General features: G+C 37.9%; 2 long non-coding RNA genes across 5 annotated transcripts; both read left to right on the top strand.

Moving 5' to 3' along the window:
* Positions 1–257: 257 nt before the first annotated feature.
* Positions 258–12,983, top strand: LOC135788905 (uncharacterized). Of its 2 annotated transcripts, none has more exons than XR_012337039.1 (5): positions 258–418; positions 1,214–1,260; positions 2,704–2,750; positions 5,123–5,259; positions 12,875–12,983. It is a non-coding gene; the product is annotated as an uncharacterized lncRNA (long non-coding RNA). The 2 variants fall into 2 exon arrangements; XR_010547464.2 differs by having other exon boundaries at positions 263–418; positions 12,859–12,983.
* Positions 12,984–13,501: 518 nt separating this feature from the next.
* LOC135719009 (uncharacterized) lies at positions 13,502–17,174 on the top strand. 3 transcript variants are annotated; one of them, XR_010520992.2, is made up of 4 exons: positions 13,502–13,547; positions 13,877–14,091; positions 15,054–15,270; positions 15,840–17,174. It is a non-coding gene; the product is annotated as an uncharacterized lncRNA (long non-coding RNA). The 3 variants fall into 3 exon arrangements; XR_010520991.2 differs by lacking the exon at positions 13,502–13,547 and adding an exon at positions 13,591–13,718; XR_010520989.2 differs by lacking the exon at positions 13,502–13,547 and having other exon boundaries at positions 13,745–14,091; positions 15,840–17,173.
* Positions 17,175–18,345: the final 1,171 nt, after the last annotated feature.

Raw genomic sequence — 18,345 nt, forward strand, 5'->3', positions numbered from 1 at the left:
CCATTAGCCTATTGAATGTTAGTATCTGGGCTATTAAGTTTATACTGAAATATTTTCTATGTATGTAATATTTCAACAAACATATATTGTATTAATTAATGGTCAAATACTAAATTGAAATTTTATAAAAATATAAAAAAAATTAATAAGCTGTAAAGCTTGTCAATTTGTTTACTTTATTACAACTACAATTTTCAGCCCTTTTCCAGAATTTGAACTAATTTGATCATAAAGATTGATCTATTTATAATTTATCGATTACAATTTTTAGACAATTAAAGCTGGTTAAAGGAACTTTTATTTTGGAAAAAGAACTGCTGCTGTTTCAAGACATGCGCACTAGCTGCGACATCTAGTGACGACATTTACCGGGCTTTAACGGTTGTTGCTGCATGAAGTCTGCTGCAATTTCTCTGAGGTAAGACTTTTTGGAAGTTATTTAACATATTTTTAATGCATAAAATATTTATACTCTGCACATATTAGATATATGTAAACTTCATTTAAAAGAAGGACAAACTGGTGTGACTGATATAGTATACGTAATTTTTTAAATGACCACAATCCCGCTTCAACAAATATGTAAATTAGCATTTTAATTTATGATTAAAATACTGAAGTCTTTCTAGATAAATTTGAGTAGAAAATCGATTTTTATAATTTATCTGACAAGGAGAATTCGGACATAAGAAATGAACTCTGCTCAGTTTAATGAACTTACTTAAACAGTAATATTTCGTTTAGCAAAACAAACAAATAATATTTCGCAACTCATAAAACTGGTCTGAGGATTTGCCTCAGCAGTCTATGCAGCAGGCGGGAGTAACTGAGGGATCGTGAAGCTATTCTGCTAAACACTCGTAGCCACCTCAGCCAGTTCCGCTATTATACAGCTGACTGAGGTATTTTTTTTTACCAATGGATAACTTTGTCTGGTACAGAAAACGTTTAAATTTCACAGAATAGAGAGCATTGCAGCTACAGGACACAGCTGGTAGTTAAACTTCTTTACTTAGGCTAAAGTGCACCTGCAGTAAAAATATTTCCACCTCACTGTTGCACAGCATTATAACCGATTTCATCTATTGAAAGATGCTTTGTAGAAAATGAGTGAACCTTAATTATGTAATTATTACTCAACATTTTGTATCTATGATCTGTCTGTCTGTTATACAACTTAACAACTTATTGTGATTGTTTTTGTCACATTTAGATTTCTCAAGATCATCAGTTTGGACAGAATTCATTTGAAGAATTAATGTAAGTAAAAGTACAATATTGGACGGGGCATGGATATTTCTTGGGAATCAGTTTTGTTGCATTGTTAATGTCAGGACTGTCTGAGGGGTCAATTGGGGCCTGAAGTATGATAGGGATTTGTTTAGGGCTACAAATATATATTACAAATAACAAGTCTTTAAAAAGTCTTTACATTAAGTAGTCTAAACTAAACTTTGATATGTAAACGTTGTTATGTAAACTATAATAACAAGATATTTTATTAGATCACAATTCCAGTTAATGGATTTGGCATTTGCAGTCATTTTGAAATATAAATATAATGGTAGAGAAAACACAATTATCTGTGGATGTGTGTGATTAAGAGTAAGGAAAACTTACTTTTTTATATAATTGAAAATTAAATTTTGCTGCATCTTGCAAATATTACAATTTTAAATAGGCAAGGCTTAAAAAGGTATAAAAATAATAATGAACTTTCTCGATAATACAACACTGGCACAATTGGGCATGTAACCGTTTTTTTTTACCTTAGTGGTGTGCCCTTATTCTAGTACTTATGTTTCTAGTAGCTATGTTTACATGCAACCAATTAATCAGTTTGTAATCGTATTGATGGCTCAATCGTATTAAAAAGCCGTCATGTAAAAACCTTAATCAATACGATTGAGGTAGATTGGATGCAAATTTGAATCGTATTGAAAGGGGTGGTGTAGTCCAATGTGTGATCCGATCAGCAGGAGAAAAGTATGCAGTTAAATGCGTGAATCGAAGTATTTTGTCGGATGCAAAAATACATTGTGCATGTGCACAGAAAATTTGTGCTCAAGTTCACGTCGTATATTTACCTCTTATTTGCTTTGGTTTGGCTTTGGGGTGGCATTGCCAAGTCCTCTCTTTTTTTCGTTCAGATTTGGGCTACTGTTTAAACTGTCTTTGCGAGTTGTTTTTTCTGCGGGTCAGATATGAAAGGATTTTGTTCATTAGTTATTGGTATTTGGGCTGTGATAAGTCATTGGGATGCTTTTGGGCTAATTTTGAATGTCCATGGGGATGGTTTTGATATGTGAAGCTGCCAACCCTGGCTGTGCGCTTGCACAGATGTTCGGTTTATATAAAATGTACATGAAAACAAACATTTTGAGGTGCAAACATTTAAACATGTTTAGGGTGCATGTAAACTGTATTGTTGTAACCTTTCATCGGATTAAATTCAGTCGGATTGACAAAATTTTGTGCATGTAAACATGGCCCTTGTGATGACAGTTTGTTCGAGGATAAGAAAACTGCCATCTAGGGTTTCAGAACGAAGCAAGAGCCATCAATATTATATATGTATTGTATGTTTATGTATATATACATTAGCAAGTTAATGTAATGGTTTTCTTAATAAATATACATAAATAACATAATGTGTCTAAAAATTATTACACAAGAAATTCAGATCTTTCATGTGTTTTTCAGAGCACTAGCAGGTTCCAATAAAGGCTGGAACAGAACAGACAGAAAAGGTACAGTATACTTTCTTTCCATGTCCGCCTTGCCCACGCACACGTCCGTACCGCTTTAAAAAGTATATATTATTTACAGGACATTCACAAATTTAGAAAAAATGAAGAAAAGTAGCAGCTCCACCACTGCATTGAATATACTGTTCTGTATGAGTGTGCAACTCTTGACGCTTGACATTTGTTCCTCAGACATGAGGGCTCGCGAAGCACGCACACAGCACGCAGTCAACACATGCGTGATCACTAAACTAAGTTTTCTTTCTTGTTTAAGTGAACATAAACAGCTAGATGTGTCAGTATCAGTATATTAAAGCAGTGCAGTCTTAAAGCTGTTCTGGGTCTTAAAGTGACAGTAGCCTACTGCTTTTTGTGTCAGAAATGTTCTTTCCACCCAAAAATGAAAATCACTCACTTTTCTTAACTGAACAACTTTTGCAGCTGCACATTTAATTCATACAGTGAGGACTGTGCAGTGTTTTGTGTGTATTTATTGCTAATGTTAAATCATAGATTCTAATAACTAATATTTTTACATTTAATACAGATGCCTGAAAAGTAAAACAAGATGTGTATAGTGTTATGATTAAAAAAACAAAAGATTTGGTTGTTTGTCAGTAGCATTGTTGTAGTGACAGCCAAAATACATCGGCCTAGGGCTGGGCAATATGGCAAAAATCCATATTGAACGATAATGATATATATTTCCATGTAAGTTGTTAATGCTTCCAGCTTTAAAACAGTATGCCAACAATGACTGAAGCCACAAAAATAAGAGGGTTCATTATATTTTAATCTGCGCCTTGTCAGTTTTTTAGCTAGCCAAACCACTTCCATATAAAGGAATTCGTGCTACCTTTTTGTCCACAATTTATCATCTTTGGATATTCGTTGCCACTTCCACTCATTTTTGTTTAGTTTTTTTGCTGTTGTGTCGAGTTTGCAAAGTAGGAAATGGACTTTGTACTACTCATGTTTATTACATATAGGCCAATGTATTTTGGCTGTCACTACAACAATGCTACTGAAAAGCAACCAAATTTTTAATATTTCCACTTAATCATAATACTATACTCATCTTGTTTTACTTTTCAGGCATCTGTATTAAATGTAAATATATTAGTTATGAAATTGTCTGTCAACATGATTTTAACATGAACCTTAGCAATAAATACAAATAAAACACTGCACAGTCCTCACTGTATGGATTAAATGTGCAGCTGTGAAATTTATTCAGTTAATAGTAGTGAGGGGTTTTCATTTTCTTTGTATAATGAACATTGAACACTCAAGACAGCTTTGAACACCCAAGACAGCTTTAAGACGGCACTGCTTCAATATACTAATAAACATACAGCTGTTTATGTTCACTTAAACAAGAAAGAAAACTTAGTGAGCCCTCGTGTCTGAGAACCATATACGAGCTATACATGCTGGTAAACAGGCACGTCACCTTGTGGAAACGCACAGTCGCACACTCATACAGTACAGTATATTCACTGCAGTGGTGGATCTGCTTATTTTCTGTTATGTTTTCAGTTGATAAGATGTGCTTTTTGATTACTGAAATTTAATTTAACCAGAATCCAGAATAAAACGAAAAACACGGAATTTGAGAAAAAATTTAACTGAATCTGGGGAAAAAACAATAGGGCCATAGCTGTGCTAAAACCTGACTCCAATTGGCTTTTTTGAGGTCATTCAATTAAGGGTTCACATTTTTTTTCACAAGCACTAAGATGTTTTTTGGTAGTTCTCAATAAAGACATGAAAGATCAGAATGTTTTTGTGTAATTATTTTTAGACACATTGGGGCGGTTTCCCGGACAGGGATTAGACTAGACTTAAACAGTTTTAAGAGCTCTCCAAACTGAAAACAACTTACACTTACATATCTTAAAATACATCAGTGCCCTTTGTTTTACCTCAAAATGCACACAGGTAATGTTTTTAGTAAGGCATGTTTGTTAAAACTAATTATATTTCCTAATTAAACTAAGGCCTAGTTCTGGATTAAGCTAATCCTGGTCCGGGAAACCGCCCCATTATGTTTATCAATGCCCTTGACTTAGATAAAGTTTAGATTGCATTTTATGACAAATTTGTTCAGAAAACTGTGAAATTCACATACTTTTTCTTGCCACTGTATATAAAGCCATTACAATGTTAATCTATGAAGCTATAAGTCTTCCACCCTAAAGTACCTGTCATTGTATTTGAAGCAGAATAGCTTGTAGGTAACATTTAACCCTGGAGAACCCACGGGTCAAATGTGGCCAGTGTTAATTGATTCTAAGAGAAGGGTTCTTGGGTTCTCCAGGGTTAAACTAACATGCTTGCATTTACCTAATTAAATAATTTTGTTTCTTTTCAAGAATCTGTCAGAAGAAATTCAACTACTGTTCGTGCACCAGATGGTGAAGTAGAAAAGTTCGTAAAAACTTCTGCAGCTTGCATCTGACAGAGATGCAAAAAGAATAAGAGAGCGGGCCTGAAAACAAGCAAATTCAAGGTATTTCAATTGTTGTTAAAGGGATAGTTCAATAGATATTCTTTCATCATTTACTCATCCTCATGTTGTTCTAAATCTGCATGATTTTTTCTGATGAACACAAATTAAGATGTTTTGCGTAATGATGGTAAAACCACAGCACATTGTAACCATTGACTTCCATAGTAGGAAAAAGTATTTTGAAAGTATTGTGATATATGATGAAGAAAATATTTTGATAAATGATGGTTAGCACACAGGTGACGGTACCCATTAAATTCCATCATATTTTTTTATTCCTTCTGTCACGAACCCATCACGTCTAGGGTGGGAAAGGTCCGATGACAAAATATAAAGAAGCTAAATATCAGTTTTCCCCCTCCCGCTCCTGTCCCATCTCACCACAAAACACAATAATACGTTCAAGAGTTTTATTTACTCTGTGAGGAGCATCTCTTCGGAAAGGGATAAAGGCCAAAATAACAAACATAACAGGAATCTAACTTAATTTTAGATTATTAACTTACCTACAAAAATAAATAAAACAATACAAAAGAATAACACTCTTTTTCCCTCACTCCCTAACTAAGCAAAACCATGAGAAAAAGTAGTACAAACTAAACGGCCATCCCAGACCTACAGCTCGTAAAGTAATTAATTTAACAGAGGAAACAATAATTGAATGAAATGACACATTAACAAGAATAAGAAACAGAATAGAAAAATATTTACAAAACTCTAATTTCAACAGGAGCCGATCTTAGAGACTCTATAAAGAGATCCAACTCTTAAAGCTAATAACCGACAGTTGCTAGCCCACACATGAGTCACAATAGACCCTAAAAGAGGAGACAGGAGCTGGAGGGTAGAACGACCGAACGTGAGCTCCGCAACGCGCTCTACCGAAGCTCCCGCACACGGTCTTCTCTCGTGCTTTATCCAGTTCTCACTCATTAGCTGCAGGTGCTTCCAATCACGCGACACTGCCAGGGATAATGAGAAAACAAGGGAGGGGAGAAAACACATATAGAACAAGGCAATTTTACAAACATCACCTCCCTCAACTTTAAGTCCCAGGACGTAACACCCCCACCCTTACTTACAAAACCTAATTCAAATAAATTAAGTTTTGTTACACCACATGACCTTCAAATTGCTATTCAGAGTTTAATCCGCAGTATGCACTCTAGACAGTGCATCAGCTATGATGTTATCTACCCCCTTCTTATGCCGTATGTCCAAATTAAACTCTTGCAAAAACAGTGCCCATCTCATCAGACGCTGATTAGAGTTTGACATCCGTGACAAAAATATCAGCGGGTTATGGTCAGTGTACACTACAATTGGTTCCCCAGAATTTAGGTATACTTCAAAATGTTTAATGGCCAACAGCAATGCTAAAGCTTCCTTTTCAATGGTACTATAATTTTGCTGACATTTTGAAAACTTTTTGGAAAAGTAACTGACAGGATGTTCAATGCCAGCAGCATCAGCTTGCATCAGTACCGCACCAGCACCACGAGCACTTGCATCAACTTGCAAGCTAAAAGGCACATCAAAATTCGGAGCAGACAGGACTGGAGCATTACATAACAGGTCCTTAGCAGAGCAAAATGCGGATTCACACTCATCGTCCCACAAAAATTTTCGAACTGTACTAAGGAGATCTGTGAGGGGTGCAACAACCGTTGCAAAGTTCTTACAAAACCCTCGGTAATATCCTGTCATTCCCAAAAAACGTCGTAACTCACGTTTATTAACAGGGGTAGGAAATTCAACAATGGCTTCAACCTTACCGCTTACAGACTTCACCTGGCCCTGCCCGACCAGTTTCCCAAGGTATGTCACCATTGCTTTAGCAAACTCACATTTACTGAGATTTAATGTCAAAGAGGCAGCAGCCAAACGTTTAAAAACTACCTCAAGTGTCTGTAAATGATCTTCCCACGTCATGGAATAAACCACGACATCATCGAGATACACTTCGCAATTTTGTACACCAGACAACACAGTCTGCATTAATCTTTGGAATGTGGCAGGTGCGTTGCGCATTCCGAAAGCCATCACCGAATACTGCATAAATGCATCGGGCGTAACAAAGGCGGAAACCTCGGAAGCGCGTGATGTCAACGGCACCTGCCAATAACCCTTTAAGAGGTCAAGTTTGGTAACATAACGGGAAGAACCCACCCGATCAATGCAATCGTCTATTCTTGGAAGGGGGAAAGAGTCAGCTTGCGTTACACTATTCACTTTACGGAAATCGGTACAAAACCGAAAGGAACCATCAGATTTGGGAACAAGTATGCAGGGCGAACTCCATGGACTCTGGCTTGCCACAGCAAAACCATTACGCACCAGATACTCGACTTCCTCGCGCAAGGCCTGACGTTTGCGGGGGTTAACCCTGTAAGCATGTTGTTTAATAGGTCGATTTTGACCCACATCAATATCATGCATTAGCACGTTGGTTTGGGAAGGAACATCATTAAAAAGTATTAAATACCTATTAATCAACTCAGTGATATCATATTGCTGTTGTTCCGACAAATAGGAAAGATACGATGGTAATGTAGCTAAAATAGTCGAGTTTGACAGTCGTCCTGAGACACCCGGATCATCCTTGTCAAACATACTATCCTCTACAGACACATCACCGACAGGCATACCAACATTCTGCACGACCGACATACATTTAACAGCAGAGTTTTCCCCAGGCTTTCCCCGAGCAACATACGCTTTGAGCATGTTAACATGACAAACTCGGCTTTTATTACGTCGATCAGGCGTCAGGACCATGTAATTCGTGTCACTCAATTTACGTTCTATCTGGTAAGGACCAGAAAATCGAGCATGCATGGGTGAATTAGGTACAGACAGCAAAACAAGCACTAAATCCCCAGGTTGGAAACTGCGAGCAACACTCTTTTTGTCATAACGCACCTTCATTTTAGACTGAGTGTTGCAAAGATGCTGTCTAGCAATTTCCCACGCTTTCTGAAGATGCTCATGAAACGTACTTACGTACTCCAGAACTGGTTTACGGTGAATATTTTTAGAGAGGAATTGTTCACTGAGTAACTTAAGCGGACCCCGAACTGCGTGCCCGAACACTAGTTCGGCAGGACTAAAACCTAATGACTCCTGCACTGTACTCCGCACAGCCAACATTAACAAAGGTAAGCCATCCACCCACTCTCGACCAGTTTCCACACAATATGTTCGTAACATTGATTTTAATGTCTGGTGGAAACGCTCGAGCGCACCCTGTGACTCCGGGTGGTACGCACTTGACATTTGATGTTCAACTTGCAACTCTTTCGCTAACTGTTCAAACAAATGGGATGTAAAGTTTGTTCCACGATCTGTTTGAATTACTTTAGGTAACCCGAACATTGAACAAAACTTAACCAACTCTTTAACAACAGTTTTCGTAGTAATTGAACGCAGAGGAACAGCCTCTGGATAACGAGTGGACGCACACATTATCGTGAGGAGATATTGATGGCCAGATTTAGATTTAGGTAAAGGACCTACACAATCAAGGATGAGTCTTTCAAAAGGCTCTCCCATCACCGGAATTGGTTGAAGTGGCGCTGGAGGGATCACCTGATTTGGTTTACCCGCAAGTTGGCAAACAGGGCATGCACGAACGAAAGCAGACACAGAAGACTTAATGTTCGGCCAGAAAAAATGTTTAACAATCCGATCATGTGTCTTTGTAACACCAAGATGTCCAGAACAAACGTGTTCATGGGCCAGCTTCATTATTTGAGTACGGTAACCGGAGGGAAGAACGATCTGACGAACACACTCACGCACAGCACCGGATGACTTCCACCAACGCATCAAAACGCCGTCATCCCAAAAATATCCTACTGGCGTATCTGTAACTTGTGCATTATCACCAGCAGCACTAACACATTTATTCAATGTTTCGTCAGATTTTTGAGCCTCAATTAACTGTTCCCTAGTTGCTTTTAAAGGAGGCAAATTATGTCCAAGGTGCTCACCATCCAGTAGTGGTGGTAGTGGGACAGACAATTCACATTCTACACTATTTGGAGATGAACCCAAAAAAGAGGCGGACAGATCAATCACGTCACTGAATTTTTTTGCTTGTGCCCGCGTCACGGCGCATGACGGAAAAACAAAGGAGGACTGTGAAGCCGCTATCTGGTCGCTAACATCAGGCTTTTCAGACACAATCGGATACGGGAAAACCTTTGCCCCAGCCAAATCATTACCCAGGATTAAACTCACACCATCCACGGGTAGTTGCGAGGAAACCCCGACACTCACGGTGCCCGACATAAGGTCAGATTGCAAACAAACCGTATGCAATGGTACTGAAACACAACCCATTTCAACACCACGGATAAGTACATTATTTCCCGTGAACGATTCTGATGAAAACGGTAACGCGCTTTCCAGTATCAACGACTGCGCGGACCCTGTATCTCGCAACATCACTATAGATTTAGGTTCGAAACCCTCGAGCGATACAGTACATTTTTGCATAAACTTCTCAAAGCCGGGAGAATTTGATGGTAAATTTACACCTTCAGAAGTAGAAATAAATGCTACCCCTTTAGGTTTATTAAATTTCTGCTGCCAAGCTTTACAATTTGAAATCAAATGATCAGAGTCAAGGCAGTAAAAACATACCCTTTTTTTATCAGGTCGTTTCAACGCGGTTTTCGACTCACTATAAGACCTCGATGGATTATGTGATTTATGATCTCTACCCATATCCACAACGGACGCAGGTTTAGGAGCGCGCACGGGAGAAAAAACGGTTTTGTGTGTAAGCACAAATTCGTCGGCTAAAATTGCAGCATCAAATAATTTAGAAGCTTTTTGCTCATTTAAATGTACTACAATACTCTCAGGCACACATGTCTTAAAATCTTCAAGTAAGATCAATTCCTGTAACTCCTCAAGAGAAGTAATTTTAGTTGAAAGACACCATTTCTCAAACAAAGCTTTTTTTTCTCGCGCAAACTCCACGAACGTTTGCTTGGCTGTTTTTGAACAAGCCCTGAACTTTTGCCGATACGCCTCCGGCACTAATTCATATGCTCGCAAGACGGCCAATTTTACAGTGTCATAATCTAATGAATCCTCAATTGGCAAAGCCACACAAACCTCTTGGGCTTTGCCAACGAGATTACACTGCAACAATAATGCCCACATATCCTTGGGCCATTTTAACTTAGTCGCTACCCGTTCGAAGGCCACAAAGTACGAATCCACCTCTGTTTCACGAAAGGGAGGTACAAGTCTAAGGTACTTACTTACATCAAAAACAGGAGGATCAGGATCGGAACCACCAGAAGGGAACCCGGCGGGCAGCTCTGGAGCTGGACTGTAACGCAGTCGCTGGGCTTCCAGCTCCAGTTGTTGTAACTTAATATCCCGTTCCGCAGTTATCTCCAGCTCTTTTAATCGGAGTAACTGTGTTTCGTGCTCCTGCTTTTTCATCTCTAGATCTAATTCCTTTAAGCGAACAGTAACCAACGGATCTACTAACGGAATGGGCTTCGTCTCACTTACTGACTCCACATCATCAGCCATTTCTTCTTCAGCCCCTGCCTCAAAATCTTCCGTTGCAGCGCACTCAGGAAAAATGCTCATCTCTACCAACTTACTATATAGCTTATCTCTAATAACTTGCTTCTTTTGCTCTTTAGAAATAGCTACATTAAAAAACTCCGCTATCACAATCAAATCCTTCTTTCGGCAACGATCAAATTCTTCCACTGTTGGCGAAAGACTAAACTTTACCAAGTCAAATTCCATATTAAACCCTGTATATTTCCTCCCTTGCCAAAATTCAAAACAGCCAAGCAAAAATTATCGCAAAACGGACGAACGAGCCCCCACTTGTCACGAACCCATCACGTCTAGGGTGGGAAAGGTCCGATGACAAAATATAAAGAAGCTAAATATCAGTTTTCCCCCTCCCGCTCCTGTCCCATCTCACCACAAAACACAATAATACGTTCAAGAGTTTTATTTACTCTGTGAGGAGCATCTCTTCGGAAAGGGATAAAGGCCAAAATAACAAACATAACAGGAATCTAACTTAATTTTAGATTATTAACTTACCTACAAAAATAAATAAAACAATACAAAAGAATAACACTCTTTTTCCCTCACTCCCTAACTAAGCAAAACCATGAGAAAAAGTAGTACAAACTAAACGGCCATCCCAGACCTACAGCTCGTAAAGTAATTAATTTAACAGAGGAAACAATAATTGAATGAAATGACACATTAACAAGAATAAGAAACAGAATAGAAAAATATTTACAAAACTCTAATTTCAACAGGAGCCGATCTTAGAGACTCTATAAAGAGATCCAACTCTTAAAGCTAATAACCGACAGTTGCTAGCCCACACATGAGTCACAATAGACCCTAAAAGAGGAGACAGGAGCTGGAGGGTAGAACGACCGAACGTGAGCTCCGCAACGCGCTCTACCGAAGCTCCCGCACACGGTCTTCTCTCGTGCTTTATCCAGTTCTCACTCATTAGCTGCAGGTGCTTCCAATCACGCGACACTGCCAGGGATAATGAGAAAACAAGGGAGGGGAGAAAACACATATAGAACAAGGCAATTTTACAAACATCACCTCCCTCAACTTTAAGTCCCAGGACGTAACACTTCTATGGAAGTCAATGGTTACAATCTGCTGTGTGTTTACCATCATTACTCTAAATATCTTCTTTTGTGTTCATCAGAAAAAATTCATACAGGTTTAAAGGTAGGGTAACACATTTTGAAAAATGCTAACGGTAGCCGCCTAGTAATGAAATCACGATCCCACCCTTAAGTCAAATCGCCATCCAAAGTCACGCCTCTTTCATGAACATGCACAGATCAGACGGTCACATTTCATGTCTCATTCACCAGTGAGAAAACTTTGCAGTACAAAGTGAATAACACTTCCAAAATAACCAACATAAACAACTGGTTTATATCAGAATTAGTTTAAGCACACGTTCGGTTGTGTAGACGTAGTAACTATATCGTTATGCCAATCCGTAAACGAACACAAATTTCATAAGCAACACAATGTTTCATCAAAGTAGAATATCTGAATCCATCTCAATACAAACATATCGCGTACCTACCGTACCAAAATAAACAACGACCCTTTCAGACCCTTTGCCTCCTGCAGCTGTTTCATCTCGTGGTAAAGCAGTAAAGTTACAGATGTTAATTTGGGTTTTTGCTCTTGCTGATCCAGGCAGTTTTTGCTGTTGTTGTTATAAAAGATGCCTTTCGTTTTGTGGCTCCTGTACAGGTTGTCAATTCAGCAGAAAAGTTTGCTTTTCTTGCTGTTTACAGACAGGAGGAGAGCGCACGTGAACACGCATCTTAATACCAAGTGTAAACAGCCTCTTAACCAGCATAACTAAAAATCTTTCAGGATCAAATCTGTTACCCTACCTTTAAAACAACATGAGGATGAGTAAATGATGACAGAATTTTTATTTTAGGGTGAACTATTCCTTTAACATTTACCCAATTTAACATTAATGCCTTCAGTCTATCTGATGAAGTAACCATGAGTCATTTTCTGTTCCCCCTCTTATCTCTTTTCTCTCAGTCTTTCCTTCTTTTAGGGTACACTTGAGGAGTGTCCAGATGTTTATTAATGTTTTATTAATGTAATGTTATGTTTCAAATAAACATGTAAACATACTGTATATTTTTCTTTCTTTTTTAAACACCTACAGTAAGTAAAGTGTGACACTTAACACATTAAAAGCATCACAAACATTGAGGATAGAACTTCTAATGTGCAGTTTAACTTTTTTTAACTAAATATAATAAAAGTTTTTTTTAAGAAGGGATAAGTACATGCCGTCTTAAGGGCTAAGGTTATAAAGTATTGTTTTGTGGAAAAAACACTTTAAAAAATTTTTTGGGCTAGTTTCGTCTGAGTGTACAGTTTAACCTGGCATGATTCTGGCACTTTGCTGGCAGTGTCGGCTGACTTTAAGCACCCGGACATTGGCCAGTTTTGGCTGAGTGTACAGTTTTAGCTGGCGTGATTCTGGCACTGTGCTGGCAGTGCCGGCTCACTTTAGGCACCCGGACATGGGCCAGTGTACTTGGGCCGATTCTGGGGCGTCATTCATCCCAGAGTTGGCCCTTTTCTGGCAGCCGGAACTGGGCCGTGTTTTTTTTTCTGGCCTGCCGGATTTGGGCCATTATTGGGCCAAACTGTTTTGGCTACCTGGGAAGTTAGTGGAAACAGTGTCAGGCTTTCCCAGATGGAGACAATATAGTGAGGTAAAATTTTAGTGCTGTTTAAATGAAATGCGTTGTGTTTGTTATTCATTTAAAAATATGAACATAAAGTTATGACTCATGACAAACTGGCAAGAGAGTAAATAACACAGATCTGTCCAAATATGAGGGAAACTATATTCCTTTGTAGGCCTACTGTGTAGCATTATTAGAGTAAGTTGGTCTATATAATTTCCTTGTTGATTTTACATTAATACTATGATTTTACATTTGAATAACCATTGTTTCAAAAATCATAAAAACAAATCTGATTCTAGTTATTACTAATACAAGCAACTTTTTATGGTTTTCTATATGCTTGTCTTTCACAGATTATTCACCCAGTGTTTATTCACAAGATTGACCGAAGCTTATTTAGATGACCAAATTATGAACAATGACCCACCCTGAGGCTGTAAGAGTGGGCCTGATGAGAGAATGCGTACTTGAAGCAGTTATAGGACTTAATATATTCAAGAAGACCAAGCGATCCTTATAGGACTACATGCAAAGCAATGTAATCCAGACCGCACAACTGGACATACAGGTACTTTTTAAAAAGCTCATTATTCTTCTTAACTTAAACATGCATGCTTATTCTTTCTGCTATTGTCTGTTTTATTATTAGTAAACAGTTTTGTTTTAAATTGTCAAAATATCTTTATCCTTTTTCAGATGATATTTTTGTTAAAGATTTTTATTATCTACATGTCATGTCTGTGTTTATTTCAAGTGCAAACAGTAGAACTGTCACAAATTAATATATTTATGACTTTGCACCTGCACTTAATTTAGACATTTTTAAGCATTTAAGGTCAAAATCAGAGTGTAACTTTTACTTTTCATACTAAATGAAATATTCAGTTTTCACTTGTTAACCTGACCGATACAGCAACCATCACACCAAACATTCCAAAACCTGTTTCTGTCTAATGAAACAATCAATGAATTTGGGCAACCAATATCTGATTGAATACTATAGCTAAAAGTGTGTCACAGCTTTGTTCTGATCGGTTGTTTCTGTTTATGTGTTTTGTACGCTGTGTGTTTTGTCATTGGTTTGTTTTGACAGGTGGCCATGCACGTACCAGTCATTGTCTTAAGCCCAGGATACACTGCAAGATTTTTGCTCTCCTATAATATCATTACCTTATCACACAGTGCGACATGGATCATTTAAACTTGGGTACGACAAGCATGTAGACTGTATAATGATGACACCTATTGACTCATAGGTTGTGATGACTGTGACTCCAGTTAAGTGCAATGTCACCAGCATGTGCTAGTGTTAAACAAATACTGGTAAGCTGGTCGACATAGGACCACCGAAGAGCCACGATCACAGAAATTGCCACAAATGTTTCACGATGGTAATCTTTCGTTTGGGACCGCCAAAAATCATGCAGTGTATCCCAGGCTATATCCTCCCCTCCGTCTAGTCATCATCTCATTAATTATGAGATGCGCTGTCAGTGCTTTTTCTTTCTGACTCTTCTCTGTTCTCTCCAGATTGTGCCCTGATGCCATCTGCCCCGTTCTCCCGGCCTCATCTTCCCTCTAAATGCCTAGCTTCACATCGGTTGGCTCTTCTTTGGCTCTCTTCATCCCGTCTGCCTGCCTCGCTGCTCTCCCTGATAACATTTCCTGACTGATGCCTTGCACTCTGACTTTTTTTGCAAGGTGCCATTCTCAGCAGTGACTCAATTTAGTGCCACCCTGCTGCTTGGTGAGTCTCTGCATTCTGGAATTGAGATTTTCATTGTGCATTCAATAAACTGTTTTGTGCCTACAGTTGAGTCTGTGACTTTTTTTGACCAAGTGATGTAAGTAAGGTCTCAACTTTATACCTTTTAATACTGATTTCTAGTTACACAGTTGTCTTTATGATGGGCCTAGCATTTTTTAGAGAGTCTGTATTTCTGTTTCCTATGTCAATACTACCTATTACAATGTTTTTGGTTGAAAACAATTATATCCCTTTGTTGCCAATGTTTGTGGTTTATGGGTTTTATTAATAATCAAATATTAAATAAGATTCATTTACAACTGAGCAAAAAAAAAATCCTTTTGGAGTTTATATTCCATATAATTTGCCTAATTCTTACTAGAGTACATGTAATAAAGTTCTGTTTCCTTTTTCATTTATGTTTTTACTACAGTACATTCTGATTGTATGAAGTTATAAGACTTAACAGTTTACAGGCTGTGATGTGCATTAGGCCTACATATACTAACATTCCTAGGTCACCCATTTCCCAGGGCAGCACAATAAACTTTACCATTTCTGTGTTGCAGGCATTGCACTTCTGAGGTCATCACCATCTTTCTTCAGCCAACCAAAATGATTCTCACCAACCACCCCAGCTCTGCTAAGCTTGATGTTGGAGGTCTGCTGTTTTTGAAGCAGGGGACCACTGTCCATTAAAGGCTTCATAAACCATTTAACAAAATCACATAAGATAGGGTAGTTCATACTCCATGCGATGTGCCATACAATGGAAGGGCCATGTTCCTTATCACATCTGGAAACTGCAAAGCTCCTGTCTCCTCAACAATTTACGAACTAATCAATTATTAAATGAAGAAATGCTATGGAAAAGCAAATATATTTCTTCCTGTGGAGTTTGAGTCTTAAATTTAGTAATTACTGTTTAATGGCATAAATAAAAGTTAAATATTATGTTATTTTAAAAGCATCATGTATCTTTCTTCATTCCTAATGTATTCTACTAGTAGTGTGTCAGGCACTTTAACCCTTATGAAAAAAGCCAAGGAAAATAGAGAGCATCATATCAAAACAACTGTTTATTTGCACATGCAACATTAAACTATGGTATACATCTCTGTTTTCATTACAATATTGAAAAGGATGAGTATTTGGAGTCTACAGTACTGCTTGCTCCATCTCCAGCAAAGATAAAAACATCCCAAGAAAAAGGAGTCATTCACATAGTATTCCTCTTTTTACAACCGCAACACATTTTACACAGACAACACAGCATCTGGAGGACGTATATGATCCTCACCAGTGTAATTTATTGTTTTTTTCCTGTGTGTGTCTAATGATAATAAAAAAATTATAATTGATCAATTATACTTTGAAGGATAAAGCAAAACTACTATATTTACTATAAAGCTATCTAAACCAATAGCAGCTTCATAAGACTTACGGTGGTTATCAAAGGGACTAACAAACAAATATAATGCATATGGGTTGACCTATAAAAACATAATATCCTGTTTTCATTTGTCAGTTACCAGTTAGGCTTTAGAAGCATGATAAAGTTAAAGTGTATTTAAAAATATAGTTTGGAAAAATGTGTGAAAGTGGTCATGAATTTCAAGGGTTGAACGATTATAGTTAACTGTTTAAAAATATGTAGTTGTAGCCTACTAATGCTTTTATAAAATGCTCAAAATATATTTTAGATAACATCCTGTGATATCCAAGCCTTGTTTGTTTCTGTGTTTTCAAAGCTCCACACCAGTAGGTGGTGGTAAAGAAAACAGTGTAGGTACGTGTTAACGCGTAAATCACGTGTTAACACGCATTTACGCGTTAACACGTAGTGCGTGTTAACACGTGATTTACGCGTTAACACGTAGTGCGTGTTAACACGTATTTTCAACATGTTTTTGCCCTGTTGGCCTTCCATACCTGCACGTAACTTCGCAACGTAATCTGCCTGTCGTGGGCACGTCGTGACAACGTAATGGATTGTAAGTTTTATGTTGGTAACCAGTTAGTAATTTAAATCTTTTATTTAATATTCTTTGGGCGGACATCTGCAGTAGGCTACAACTAATTTAACTTGTCCTTATTTGCCCATAACTAAAAGACTTACCACAACATATGAATGACAGACTCCGAGATGTAATACTTCATTTTATTGAACATGAACATTACATTACAAACATTTAAATAAACATATGTTAAAATAAAAATTTTAATGGATTCTCCATATAATTTAAAATGTAATTTCTGAATTGTGCAGGCGTGGTTTTGTCAGACGGAGAAAGTGAGAGAGTGTCCTCTTCATTTTCCGGTTGCCAGGGACAGGGTAACGCTGCTCTAACCTTCACCAGTCCAAAACACCATATGTCCCACAAAACTTTAAAATAAAGACAATAAAATAAATAAAGGTTAAATAACATCTACACGTTTTTATAAATATCGTTTTATTTGTTGAATTTGTGAAGTAGTGTCTTACCTGGGCTGCGTTCAGCCCCGACAAAACGTTGCACAACGTTTATTAAACTGAAACGGTGATGCATTGAACACCCTGTTGTGATGACGCAAGAGTTGCAACTACGGTAGCTGAGAGGCCATTCTTTGTGTTCTTTTTTAAATGTTTCTAAAGCCTGATGAAATCGTTATAAATGTGTGTTTAATACTGTAAAATACCCTCGATGTTACAATCACTGACCTTGCTGTCCAAAATGAAAGACAACATTCCAACTTGAACCCATTGAGAGAGCTGTCTCTTTACTATCGCGTGGTTTTATACATCTTGCCGCTGATTGGGCTGACATTTCTGACACACCCACCAAACAAGAGAAAACGCTTCTAAAACCTGTTGCATTCCGTTGCACACCGTTTCCAGGAAACATGTCGTTCAACCCGGAAACCGTAGCAAAACGTTGCGCACCGGTGTGAGATTGAACATGCCCCTGATAAAACGAAATTTCCTGTCAGATGAACATCCTGTCAATGCAGCATAAAACGCTGTTTATGCTGTCGGGCGAGATTCTGTGAGGCTTAATAAGTATGTTAAAATGTTGTTTATAACTCTTAAGCAAC

Source organism: Paramisgurnus dabryanus, chromosome 7 (assembly GCF_030506205.2).
Source record: "Paramisgurnus dabryanus chromosome 7, PD_genome_1.1, whole genome shotgun sequence".
NCBI classification, from domain to species: Eukaryota; Metazoa; Chordata; class Actinopteri; order Cypriniformes; family Cobitidae; genus Paramisgurnus; species Paramisgurnus dabryanus.